Here is a 15,229-nt window from a genome sequence, read left to right on the forward strand (position 1 = left end):
ATATGAATTAAATACATATTATTGATGGTTATATGTGTGAATTTTTATTAAAAAAATATATTTTTTTAAATTATGTATGGATGCCTTTATTCGTGGGAGATCGGCCTCCAGCCCCCGCGTGGCCGCAGAGGCTGGTGGCGGGGGAGAGTGCCTCCCTCTCTCTCGGGCTCCTCTCTAAACTCTGCACTCTCTTCTTCCTGACCGGAAGGCCTGGTTCCCTCCCAGAATCGCAGAGCTCCACCTCCTAGCTTCCGGCCCTGCCCCCTGTGGGGCAGGGGCTACTTGAACCTTTTATCCCGACCTCTTTGACTAAGGGGTGCAGATGGGTGATGTTTTGTTCATCTAATGACTTCCTGCTGAGAAGGGACGCCGTAGTCAGTCAGGCAGGGCCCCAGGTCGGGAGAAATCGGAATCTGAGCTGCTGGAAGGGAGCAGATAGCTGTGGTCGCAGCGAGAGTTGGAGGTTACCCTGGAGAGCTCGGTGACTGGTTTGCTTTGAGGAGACTAACAGGCAAGGTGCTATTAAAGAAAAAGAAAATTGTGAGAGCGGAACCCAGGCTGGGCAGAAGCCCTTTTAGATGCAAGGCAGTCACTAGATCTACTAACTTAAATAGCAGCATTTTCCTGAGGAGAACGTCTACCGCCCCTTTAGCAGTTTTTCATTAGACCAGAGTTATTAATAGCAGCAACTTCCGAAGAAGACCCCACTCCACTCTTTTCAGCATTGAGTGAGTTTGGATTTGTCTGGTCAAACACCTGTTACTGCATTAGGAACATCAGTTACCCATTTTAGAAGTTTAATACTTAGGCAATTTGGCATCCGAGGAGGGAGAGCACCATAGTATGTAAACAAGTGGACCTGCTAAAATATAAACATCAAAGAGAGTTATGTCAAGAGAAACAAAGTTTAGTGGGTCCCAACACTGTACAAGAGAATTTGTCCCTGCCGTCATAACCCTGGACCGAGATTTGAGAAGGAAACTAAGGCCTGAAAGATCAAGCAGGCCACCAAAGAGGAAACTGGCTTACCCTGTACCTGTAGTTACCCTGGGCCAGCAAGGAAGATGGAGGAAGGAGGACAAGGGATTCCAGGAGCTGTCAGTCCTTGGTCAGACCAAATAGGGCCAGCGGCGGGTCCTTGTCCAGAAGGGTAGACCACCTGTAGTGAGGTACCTGAGGTCCACCGCTTTTTAAAGGACATTCACCTTTCCAATGGCCATTTACTCCACACCTGAAACAGACTCCTGAAGGTGGTTGTCTTTACTGTCGTCCTCTCCTGGGTGGTGCTTGCCACCCAGAGGGCTGACCTTCCTCCTCCAGCCTCAGGGCTGCTATCAGGGCCTGGGATTCTAAGTCCGCCATCTGACGAAGATGGAGGGTACGCTCCACTTCGGCCTGTTCCTCTCTGGAATTAAAGACTTTAAATGCCATGTTCATCAAGTCTCGAACAGGAGTCTGCGGGCCATCCTCAGCTTTCTTTAGCTTTTTTCTTATGTCAGGAGCCGCTTGCCCAATGAAATGGGTGGCCAATATGATCGAGCCTGCCTCAGAGGATGGATCTAGACGGGTATAGTGTGTAAGGGCCTCTCGCAACCGGTTAAGAAAAACTGCTGGGTTTTCATTTGGACCCTGGGTGATTTCCCTAAGCTTATCATAATTAACCGCCTTATGGGAAGCATCTCACATACCATCAAGAAGACATTGTATCATATAATTTCTTATTTCTATTCCCTCCTTTACATTATAATTCCAGTGGGGCTCCTCAGAAGGAACTGCAGCTGCACCGATAGGAAGCCCTGGATCTGTTAAATGAGTCTGGTCAGCCCTCTCTCTGGCTGCCTTCAGGATCCAATCACATTCGTCTGGAGTTAGAGAAGAGGTTAGAATGACATGCAAATCCCGCCAAGTTAAGTCATATGCCTGCACAATATGTTGGAATTCCTTGATAAAACCAGGATTGGTAGAGAAGGATCCCAGTCTCTTTTCCAGTTGAGTGAGGTCTGGAAGGGAAAAGGGGACATGGACCCGGACCACCCCTTCTGCCCCAGCCACTTCGCGAAGTGGGGCCAGGAGAGAGGAAGATGGGGCTTGTAACCCAGCTGGGTCAGACCCCGGCCCCCACGTTTCATCGCAAGATGGCGGCTGTGGGTCCGCAGAATTGTAAGCCTGTGACCCAGAAGGGCCACCAGGTGGTGCCTGTGAGTTGCCACGTGGTGTCCAAGATGGCGGCTGTGGCTGACGGGATACTCCAGCCAGCATGCCCTGGGCAGCAGTAGAGACGGTAGAGGGAGAAAACAGAAAATGCAGCGGCCAGAAGGGCTGTACATACTCGAGGTCACACCATTTTGCTGACCATGTGCAAAATTCACTGAGGGCCATCAGCGTCCTAGGATCTAGCGTGCCCATGGGAGGCCATCAAAAGTTATTGGTTAGGTCATATGTCGGCCAGACCTTAGTGCAGAGAGACACGAGTTTTTCAGGGGACAGTTCCCCATAGAATCCCAAAGCCTGCAGATTAGTCAACACACAGCCCAGCGGAGACTGAGAGTCAATCTCAATCTTTGATGGCTGACTTCCCCCATGACTTGTAAGTGGGCAAGAACAAAGGCAGGTATCCCCAGTGTCCCAGGGCCTTGCCTAGTTCAGTAATACAGATCAGGTGTGCCAGAGAGAAGACGTCTCTTTTCTCTTTTACACCACTCAATCGTCCTGAACGATCGGAGAACTGGAGGATACCAGTATACCGGGTTTAATAGCAGTCAGTCAGAATCCTCCGAGTTAGGCAGAACCCACTTACTCACTTACTCCCTTAAGAGGAAGCTTACCGCTGAGAGAGGCTGCTGTGGAGATCTGGCCTGAAGATGGCTGCGAAAAGTTTTTTAAAAATGGCCGCCGATTCCTAGGATTGGTTAAGAGTGGAAACTGGGAGGGATTAAAGATGGCGAGGTCTCCAGTGAGGCCATGAGGTGGGAGGGGTTAAGGATGGCGGACCTCCAGTGAGGCCATGAGGTGGGATGGGTTAAGGATGGCGGACCTCCAGTGAGGCCATGAGGTAGGAGGGGTTACAGATGGTGGGGCAAGATGGTGGCCCCCCAGTGATTACAAGTGGGCCAAAGCTTGCGGCCTCCCCCCAACAGTGATCCCATGTGGCTGCTTACCGGAATGGCTGGGCCCGGGCAGCGGGGGTGGGCGGGCATAGGGTGAAGGGCGCCAGGGCACGAGTCTGATGGAGGGATCAGCAGGAATGCAGGCTGGACTTGGCGGGCCGGGGGCTGTTTAGCAGAGTGGCGGCTGCCCGGGGCGGGTGGGCGGGCGGCGGCGCTAAGCAGCACAGTCTGGCGCGGTGGGGTCCGCGGGTTGGGCGCGGCAGTCCGCGGGGCTGTGGGCCTGTCCCGGTGATGGGAGCAGCGCGCACCGGCCACGCAGGCCCATCCTGGGGTCTGCGGGCGCGGCGGCGCGGTCTTATAATATTTTTAAAACATGATTCAGCAATACCACTTCTGGGTATCTACCAAAAGAATGGAAACTAAACTACCAAACTAATGCATGCTTATCTATGTTCATAGCTGGATAATTTACCATTGTCAAACTGTGGAACCAGCGAAGATGGCCATCAACAGATGAATGGATTACAAAACTGTGGGGTATGTACACAATGAAATTCTACTCAGCCATAAAAAAAACACACAATTACATCATTTGCAGGGAGATGGATAAAACTGGAGAACATTATGCTAAGCAAGATTAGTCAGTCACAAAAAAATAAGAAATTGGATGTTCTTCCTAATATGCAGAAGCTAGGGAGAAAATGGGTCATAGGAAGAACTCTAGAAGAATAAGATACTGTAGATGAGCAAATAAGGTGACCTATCTGAGAGGATGAAAGGAGGTAGAAGGAAATTCTCTATTGCATATGACATATTAACAAAAATGTCAATGTCAATCACTAAGCCAAACATAAGAAGAAAGGGGGAGGAAATAAGATGGGATTTGATTAAGGGCTACTTGGGTGACATGTGCATGTATGCCTCCACCATCTTGTATCCAATTAATATGTATGACTACAATGCACCAATAAAAAAATAAAAATAAATAAATAAAATAAGAACACAATAAATCTCAATATATTAGAATATTGCTATTATTTATATAAACACTTCAAATGGAAATATATTAGAATCTAATAATTAGTACTGAGATATATTTTTGTAAAGTTAAAATTTTATTAATATATGATTCTGCCCTTTTCTCTTCCAAACCTATAGTTGAAAGCAAACAATTAAAAAAACGCAGAAAATGACATGTCTACTCTTTCCCCCCTCAGCACAGTTTCCAAAGAATTACATTCTCGTATTCAAATTTGTAAATATTTTGTGATACAGAACGGCAGAAAACTTTAAAAAGTGGGGGGAGACAAAAAGGGCAAGTACAACAAGTAAAATATTCTCTTATACTACTTCTCAGTTCTCTTCAATACCAAAATCTTTTTAATCTTTGAATATCTAATTCTAAACTATTAATAACATTCTCTGGATAAAAAAACCTACTAGTTGATTTCCTGTTAGTCTTCACTGGACATGATGTAGGCCATGAATATTTATAGTCATGAGGAGAAATAGTTTTATCTTGTGAGGTTTTGTGATCTAACAAACTACATTCGAACTGAATTTGAAGAAAAACTTTCTGAAGAAGAATCTCTTCTTCTTAGCAGAGAGTAGAAAACAAGTTTAGAAAAAATGTTGCAAGTGTTTATAAATTTCTTTTCATGTAAGAGAAGTACTGCATTCATTTATTAGAGGGGTAATCTTTATTATACTTAAGGGACTCTCATTAATTTTGTTTCTAGTATATTCTTTTATCAGTTAAGATACTACTAGATTTTGAAATCATTTACCAAATCTGAAAATTAATACATTCATTTATCCTATTATAGGCCAGTAACATCATTTTTTCTTATATATTAGTTTAAGCTTATATGCAAATATTAATGAGAGTCAAATCAACAGTGATGACTCTAACAGTAATATTTACAGTTAAAAACTCTATAATCTGAGAAACACTGTCACTCATCAATATCCATATTTAGTCAAACAACAAACTGTCTACTATATTTTGACATGTTTCTTATAGTGATAACAGGCAGAATTGTTGCAGTAAAGAGTATATTAAAGTTATGGGCAATTAAATCCCACTTTAAGACATGTGTTCAACAGTACCATTCTCTTATATATAATCTGCAGTTTTCAAGGCCTGATCGTCACTTTGTTATGGCTTGGATCTGGAATGCTCCCCCAAACCCTCATGCCTTCTCAATGCAGCAAGGTTCAAAGGTGATGTTTGTTTGGGAAACTGATTAGATGCTGGGGCTCTGATTTCATCAGGGGATCAGTCTATTGATACTTGACTGAACTACTGTAAGGCAATGGAAAGTCAGGAGGTTGGAGGAAATAGGTCACTAAGGGTGTGCCCTTGTGACTCTATCCATTCCAGGGTCTTCTCTCTGTTTTTCTATGTCTCCATCTCTCTTTCTGTTTCTCATATTGTCATGAGATGAGCAGCCTTCTTCTTCCATGCCCTTCTGCCATAGTGTTCTTCCCAGGCTCAGAGTAATGGAGCCAGCTGACTATTGACTGAAACCTCTGAAACAAGGAGCCAAAATCAATTATTTCTCTTTTAATTTGTTTATGTCAGGTTTATTTGTAATGGAAATGAAAATCTAACTAGCATTCAATTCAACTATAAGTAATTAAAACATTACACATATTTCATGTTCAGTGATAACTTTGTTAATTTTCTGAATACTATATTGATAGATGTTTTTATCATTTATCCCACTTTTAATGACTTATGGCTACTTTCATGTCTGATTATCAGCAATTATAAAAAATTATCTCAATAATTTTATTTAATTCTTTAATTATTAATAATATGTATAATTGAGGTGAAAAAAGAAAAGCATTCCCTTCTTTAACACACATTGATTGTATATATTTAGTGGAATTCGCAGTTATATTTCTGTACATGTATAAAGTATAAATTTTATTATGCTCTTTTCTTAGCTGGGCATGGTGGCTAAGAAATGGATCATTTTATCTTTCCATTTCACATTTTAAATATTGAATATTTTCCTCCATTATTTTTGTTTCTAGAGTCAACTATATTATAAACCAAAATATATCTGCTTTAATGTATTGGTTATATGTGAGGATTATTTTCATCTCTGTAGATGGAAAAATGATATATTTGTAAAATCAAGAAGAGACAAACAAGGATGTTTATGCAAGACACTGTCAAATAAGTTTTATATAGAAGTTTTATATTTGCTATTTTTCTGACTGGGAACTTGTTAGTTACTTTTATTTAGACTTTTTAAATAAAAAAGAAAACCAAGATGAAATGTGTGAGGTGGTAATAAATTTGAGGTCACATAACTAAAGAAATCACCATTGTGGAATTTAACCCAGCATAATCTGACTTCAAAAGATCTCCTCTTCAACCATCTCATAATGCCTCACTTGGGGGCATTAAATTTCATTTTTCAAATACATTGTTAAAATTGTATGGGATCTAATACAAAATTGGGCATAGCAAAAATGCTGAATATATATTCATTTTACTGACTTCACCAGAAATAAAAAGCGATGTCTTTTGTTCAAATCTAAAATAGAAGAAAAAGAAAAGATTGAAATGATGGGGCATCATCCTCTAACATTCAATGGTAGATATCATTTCTTCAAAAAAACACAAACTTACTCTGATGTTAGGAGAAAAAGTTGTGATTAATGTATTTTGGCTATGTACATGAATTGTATCTTTTCATTTTTGTAAAGCAAGGTTGGATAGTGTTTGGGAGTGTATTATCTTTTCATTTACTTTTATTGATACATAAAAATATAGAAATTAAATATTTTAATGTTATATAATATGATGTTTTGATACATTCATACATTGTATCAGCCACATTTATCATATTCTCCTTAAACATTTATCATTTTTAGGGCAACTCTTTTGAAATACCTTCTTGGAACTTTTTGAAATGTATAGTACATTATTGTTATTTATAGTCACCCTTTTGTGGAGAAGTACATTAGAGTTCTTGCTTCTAAATATAATTTAATACCCATTCATCAACTTGTGCTATTTTTCCAACTGGGAACTTGTTACTTATTTAGACTTTTTAAATTAAAAAGGAAATCAAGATGAAAAGTGTGAGGAGAAAATGATACCATTTATCTCCCAATCCCCTCATCTGGTTATCAAAATGCTACCCTTAATTCATAAAAGATCAACATGTTTTAGAACCAAACTCTGAATGAGATCATGTTGTACTTGTCTTTCTATGCCTGCTTTTTTTTATTCAACACAGTGATCTCCAGTTCCATCCATGTAGCAGAAAAGTACAGAATTTTGTTCTTGCTTGTGGTTTAATATTATTCTATGTTGTGTAGGTGTCACATTCATCAGCTGATGGACACTTTGGTTGTTTTCTTTTCTTGGTTGGCACAAATATTTTAGGCAACAACATGAAAAAGCAGATGTCTACTTAACATACTGATTTTATTTTCATAGGACATATATCCCATAATGGGATTTCTATATCTTATGGTAACTCTACATTTTGTATTTTTGAGAAACTACTATATTATTTTCTATAATGCCTGATTTTGGTTCCTATAATTTACATTATCACTAATAGTCTACAGGGCCTCCTTTTCTCCAAACTCTTGCTAGGACTTATTATCTTTAGCCTTTTGATCATAGTCATTCTTATAGGAGTGAGATTACATCTCATTGTGGTTATAATTTGCATTTTGAGGATGACTAGTGATATTGAGCATTTTTTCATGTATTCATTGACTATATATTGAGAAATGACTAAGTCTTAGGCCCATTTTAATCATTTTTATTTCTTTCTGATATTGAGTTTTTAGGGTTCATTATAGAATGTAAGTTGTGAAACTTTGTCAGATTTAGAGTGGGAACATTTCTCTCTCATTATGTGGGTTATCTGTGAATGATAATGATTATTTTCTTTGCTATCCAGAAGTATTTTAGTGTAACATAATCTGATTATCTTTTTTGTTTCCTGGATTTTCGAGGTCTATTTTTTTTTTTAAGTTTGCCTAAATTAAAATCCTGAAGCAGCTCCCCAATGTTTTTTTTTTTTCTTAGCATCTTCATAGTTTCAGCTTTACATTTAAGCCTATAATTACTACTACTCCTATCATCATCATCATCATCATCATCATCATCATCACTATTATTACTATTGTTTTTATTGTTTCGTTTTACTGGAACCAACAATTTTGTACATGCTAGGCAAACACCTACTGCCGGGGTTCCCGTGAAGGTGAGGGGAAAACCAAGACCGATGAGAGAAGACCACATGAATTCAGATTCAAACTTCTCTGTTTTATTCAGGATTTGTTACAACTTTTATACTTCTTTTGTTGGCAGAAAAGCAAGTGCATAGTCATGCAAGCAGGATTGCCAAGGATGAGAAAAAGTTATTATTTACATATTTCAGGGCTGGGTGTCAGACATTTAAATAATCATAGCATGCTTTGTCTTACTTTATAAGGCTGACTCAAACTTAATTTTATACATTGGCTTAAAGTAAGGTCAGTTTGAACTTAATGTTTGGCCCAATATCTTTATCCTTGGGAAAGATCCTGAGTCTCTCACAAGCCGCTGCCCATCAGTTTTAGTTATAATGTTTATACATAAAATTCAAATTATACATATTAATCCAAATAATCCTAAAATATTTTTATGAAGAAAGGAATGCTAGACATACTTCATGGGGGATCTACGCCGTTGCGGATCCCCTGATCGAGCTTTCTCAAGATCTGCATGAGATGTGGTAGCAACCTACCACTAAACTATACTCCCAAACCTCACTTTTAACTAATTTATTTTGAGTTTATTTATGTTACTGGTAAGATACTGACATTTTTGTTCTTTTAATATGAATATTCAATAAGTTTTGTAGGCATTATGAAAAACACTGTTCTGCAATGTGTGTTCTTGGCATTGTTGCTGAAATAACTTGACTTTGGATGCATGAGTTCTCTTTTATGTTCTGTATTCTGTTCCCTTGGTTTATGTACCTATTTTTATGTCAATAGAATGCTTTTTTAAATTTTTTTTGTACTAGATATAGAAAGAAGGGGCATTATAATTCTGAGCTACACACTCAGCCCTATTTTTTTCTTCATTTTGAAACATTATCTCACTAAGTTGCAGGAGGCCTTACTAAGTTGCTGAGGATGGCTGGGAACCAGTGATCCCCTGTCTCAGTCTTTCAAGTACTGGATTCACAAGCCTGTGCCACCGTGTCTGGGAATAGAATGCTTTGTTTGATAACTATGGCTTTGTAGGATATATTAAAGTTATATAGTATATCTTGCATTGTTCTTTATGGTCAAGATTGCTTTGGTTATTGGGAGATTTTTGTGATTTCACATAAATTTTAATATTGCTTTTTTTAGTTTTGTAAAGAATACTGTTCTTGTTTTTAATAAAATTTGCACTGAAATTATGTTTCTTTGGGTGTTATTGATATTTTCACAATTTGATAATGCCAATGAAAATATAACATTGACATATATTTGTCATTCTGAAAATATATATTGACATATGTCAATAATATATTAGTGGCATATAGTAACACTATAGGATTTTGTGTATTTTTTGTACTAATTATTATTATTTATTAGTCCAAGAGATTTTTGGATAATTTTTTGGGTTTTCAATGTATATGATAAAACAGTGATTATTTGACTTATTTCATAATTAAAATGTACATTATTTTTTGTCTTGCTTGATTGCTCTGATCAGAAATCTCATAACTATGTTTAAAAGAATGGGCAGAATCATCAACCTTCTCTTATTCTGAAGAATTCTTACTCTTTTATTTTTTATATAATTTAAGAAGAATCAATATTTATTTTCTTTAAATATATTTTATGGGCAGAAAAATAAATTATTTTTTAAATTTTTTAATTGGTGCATTGTAGTCATACATCTTAATGGTATAAAAGTCTTGTTTAGACATATATGCACATATCACCCAATTAGCCCTTACCCAATCCCACCCCATTCCCTGCCCATCCCTCCTGCCCATGCTTGGCTTAATGATTGACTTTAATATGTTTAAGTACATCATATGCTTTAGAGAGTTTCACTCTCCCTGCTCCCATCCCCTCAGATAGGTTGCCTTATTTTTTCCTCTATAGGATCTTCTTCTTCATCTAGAGTTTCTCCTATGACCCGTTTCTCCTTAGCTTTTGCATATTAGGGAAAGCATCCAATTTCTTGTGTTTTGTGACTGACTAAACTCACTTAGAAAAATGCCCTCCAGTTCCATCCATTTCCCTGAAAATGATGTAATTGTGTTTTTCTTTATGGCTTAGTAAATTCCATTCTGTACATATCCCACAGTTTTGTAATCCATTCATCTGTTGATGGCCATCTTGGCTGGATCCATAGTTTGGCAATGGTGAATTGTGCAGCCATGAACATAGATACACATGCATTAGTTTGGTAGTTTGGTTTTCTTTCTTTTGGGTAGATACCCAGAAGTGGTATTGCTGGATCAAGTGGTAAATTTGTTCCCATTCTTCTGAGGATTCTCCATACTGTTTTCCAAAGTGGTTGCACTAATTTGCTATCCCACCAACAATGATTTAGAGTTTTCACTTCTCCACATCCTTGACAGCATTTATCATTGTTTGTGTTTTGAATGATTGCCATTCTAGTTGGAGTTAGATGAAATCTCAGGATAGTTTTGATTTGCATTTCTTTGATTGCCAATGATGTTGAGCATTTTTTCATGCATTTATGACCATTTGAATTTCTTGTTTTGGTTGTTTTCTTAGTGCTGAGTTTCTTGAGTTCTCTGTATATTCTAGATATTAGTCTTCTATTGGAGGAGTAGGTGACAAAAATCTTCTCCCATTCTGTTGGCTCTCTATTGAGGTTCTTGACAATTTTCTTTGCTGTACTTAAGCTCTTCATTTTCATGTAATCCCACATATTTATTTGCCCTTGTGCTTTTGGGTCTTGTTGAGAAAGTTTTATCTGTGCCCAACTATTACTGTATCAAAGTGTATCTTTTCTTTTAGGTATACTCATATTTGTTTTATGTATTTCTGTGATCTAATATGGGTTAGTTCAATATTTAGAATAAGAATTTATTTCTGTTCAATTAACCCCTTTATTATTAAAGAAAGACATTTCCTTCCTTGTCTCTTTTTACTGCTTTTGAACTAGCATATATTTTATTTGATATGGGTATTTTCTCTCTTGTGGATTTAATTTTCGTGAAATATCTTATTCCATTCCTATACTTTCAAACTAAGTGTGTTATTAAAGATTGCATGAATTGCTTGTAAGCACTGAATGGTTTGGTCTTGTCATGCATATTTAAGATAATTATTCACTCACATTTTTAAAATTGTTTTCTAGCTTTGTTGTATGTCCATGCTTTCTCTCTCTCTCTTTAGCCTTCCTTTGTGACTAAGTGATGTGTTCTACCACTGTGTTTTTATTCCTTAATTGTCACATTTGTATTTCCTTTAATAGACCTTTGTTCTTTTTTTATAATGAAGCATATACAAATCTTTTTTTTTTAATTACAACAAGATTTGTGTGTGGTATTGGAGATTGAATCCAGGGGAATTCTACCTCCAAGTTATTTGACCCCCAGCCATATTTTTTATTCCTTATTTTAAAACAGGGCATCACTAAGTAGCTGAGGCTGGTTTCAAACCTGCAATGCTCCTGCCTCAGCTTCCCAAACACTGAGATTACATTTGTGCCCTGCCACGCACAGCTACAACAAGATTTTGGAAAGATAGTAATGCAGCATGATCATAGAGATAAGAACAAAAAAAAAAAGTAAGTACAGTACTAAGATAACTCTAAGCTTACATGCTTCCACTTCTCTCCATACTTTGATTTTTTAATATTTCATCCTAATATTTCTATATTGCCTATCTTCATATCTCTTAATATATTAATGCAATTATTATTTTGTTTTAAGCCTTTATTATAAAGATATAAATGGTTTATATATCATGTTTATAATACTGAACATTCTGTATTTTTTTGTATGATAATTTTTACTAGTGAGTTTTATATCTTTTTGTGGTTATTCTTACTCATTAACATATCTTTCTTTCACTTTGAAAACTTTGCTGAAGCCTTTTTTTAGTAAAGTACTAGTAGAAATATATTTTCTCAGATTTTGTCTAGAAATGTGTTTATTTCTCCTTTATTTCTAAAGAATAATTTTTTCAACGTACAGTATTCTCTACTGGTATTTTTTTTCTTCAGTACTGTGTAAAACTCTTGCCACTCTAAGCCTATAATGTTACTGTTTTGATGTCTGTTACCAGGTGAATTGGGATACACATCTATTTTGTGTTTATTTTCTCTTGCATACTTGCGAATCCTCTATTTTTCATTCTTTTTGTTTCATTTTTTTTTTTTTTTGGGCAGGCTAGGGGTCAGGATTCTTAAGATACATTCAGTGTTAAGTTTCAACAACTCAGTACTAAATTTCAGTACTACCTTGTCATACTGTCAATGGAATTGGTGCTTTATCATGCTGCGCTGTCTGAAGTTAGGGTAGTATTGGTGAAGACAGTCTCTTGGGTACCTGGCATGATTCACCATGGGTTTGTTTTAGCCCTGACAGCAGGAGTCATGTGGCTTTATCTGGTATTAGGGTTTATTATAGTAGATCTGATACTAGTTAATTTTATTTTATATTTTATTTGAAGAAACATTAATTCCAATTTTATTATCACTTAATGAAGGTCTAATGTTTAAGGTCTGTGTTTCATTTTTTTTTTTTTTATTCCTTTCCCATGTAGGAGACCTTTCCCTCAATCTGCTGGGCTGGTTGGAGTTCAGGAGTGGTAATCTGGGAAACTCCTTTCTATCATCTTCAAAAGTTTTCTTGTTTTAGCCAGCATGGTAGCACAGGCCTACAATTTTGGTACTGGGAGTTTGAGACAGGAGTATCCAAGGTTAGTGAGATCCTGTTTCAAAATAAAAAACAAAATAGGTTTGTTGGCATAACTCACAGTCAGAATACCCCTGAGTCCAATATTTAGCACCACATAATAAGAAAGAAAAATAAAACTTTCTTTTTTTTTGGTTTTATTATACTAAAAACATCTCATCTGATTTTCTTAGCTTTTGAGAAAATTTTTGTTGCATACATACCTGTATAACTTAGCTGCCGTATTGCTCTGAGACTGAGAGAATATTTTCAATTTGACTCTTGAATCTTGATTCTGTTAATCAGCTAGCACTCATTTAAATTCATATTTGTGTCATTTTCTAATATAGATCAAACTCTAAACTATTTACAAATTGTCCTTTCACAGAGGAGAATTGACCAGAGCTTTTTTCAATTCCTGGCATGTTCTTCACATATTTTCATACATTAAGGTTCATTTTACATTCAGGTTTTACCTGAAAAATTGTACTATTTCTTTATTTATTATATTTCACATCACTTATGTAAGTTTATAGCAAACTTAATTGTTTCTATAACTATATTAGCACATATATACATATACATCCACATTTTTATTTATATTCCTTTACATACTAAAAGAGAACATATATCATTCTGTCCATCATTGTATCATTATGGTCAAATAATGTAGTCATTTTTGTAAATTTTTTGAAAAAAATGGGGTATATAAATAAGATATGCCATCTTGATTTAATGTCAATTATCAGACAATATACTTCTCTTTAAGTATTATTATTGAATGAGAATAGTTATCACAAATTTAAAGAATAAAGTTACTTTTAGAGTTAAGTCTGTGTTTGGAAGATAGCATTGCTATAATCTCTGAAAAGCTTTGCTTTTGGTCTCATGAAGTTGATATAATTTTTAAGGTTCACTTTTCTTTAGCAATTTTTAGAAAAATTACTGTCACTCAAATATATTCATTTCCAAAATCTCAACTTCCATTAAATAAGAATAATTGACAGAGAGCTCTATAGAAATGTGAGGCATTGAATTGTGATAATCACCCAAGAAATTGCCTCATTCCTCTGTTTTCTTTTTCTTTGAGAAGGAAGAGCCTGTATTAGAGAACTTAGACAGTTGGTTTAAGTGGAACAAAAGAAACTTGCTGTGACTCTGTTTGAGACATAATGTCTTCACTATAACGATTTTACATATCAATATGATTTGTGAGTTCAGTATTATTTATAGTACACTGAGTACTTTGAGAATTCTCTGTAAAAGGATATTGATATATATTTTTTTAAACCTGGACACTTATTGTTACAATTTAAAAGGTTTGCATTTTGTAAGGTATTTTATAATAATTGAAAAACTTGAATCTTTTCTTAATGAATTAACTATTTACTAAAATATGAAGATACTCTTGATAATCATAACTAATAGTAAATTTTTTTAAAATAATATTCATATCACTCAATAAGTCCCAATTTCTTTGTTTCTCTGTCCTAATCTCCCTGTCTCTCTGTACAACACAAGCACACACACATTTGTAAATTTAATATATCTATGTATGTTTTTAGGATTGTATGTATGTATGTTTATATAGGTTTCTATCATTTTAACTGTTCTTTTGTTTGGTAAATCAGTTATATTTGAAAAATACGTATGCACTTAGTGAAGAATAACATGTGTCAAGTGTCATAGTATTTCACAGAATGTGTGAAATGCATCAAATGCTCACCATTATTTGCTTAATTAAATTTATGTTGCTGAGATAACTATTTCTATTTAAAGTAGCACAGATTAGTGGCTTAAACAACAGATGTTTATTTTCTCTAAGTTCTAGAATCTGGAAAGCCCAATTTAAATTTTTGGAAGATTTCATTTTCTGATGAAGTCTTTGCACATTGGATCCTCATTTGGTGTAACACACACACATACACACACACACACACACACACACACACACACACACTCCTTCTTGCTGCAGTGCTACAAGGAGATTAGGGTCCATTCTATGATTTCGTTTAACTTTAATTATTTCCTAAAGTTTCTCTTCAAATGTAGTCACATTGAGTGTTAAATCTCCAACATATGCACTTCGAGGGACACAATTCAGTTATGTTACTTATATTTAAAGAATTTTTCATTTATCCATTTTTCTTATTTATGAAAATAAAGTTAAAATATTTGATTTATTTAAATTTATGATCTACAGAGAATAATCTTATT

This window comes from Muscardinus avellanarius (genome assembly GCF_963383645.1).
Source record: "Muscardinus avellanarius genome assembly, chromosome: 1".
Classification (NCBI taxonomy): domain Eukaryota; kingdom Metazoa; phylum Chordata; class Mammalia; order Rodentia; family Gliridae; genus Muscardinus; species Muscardinus avellanarius.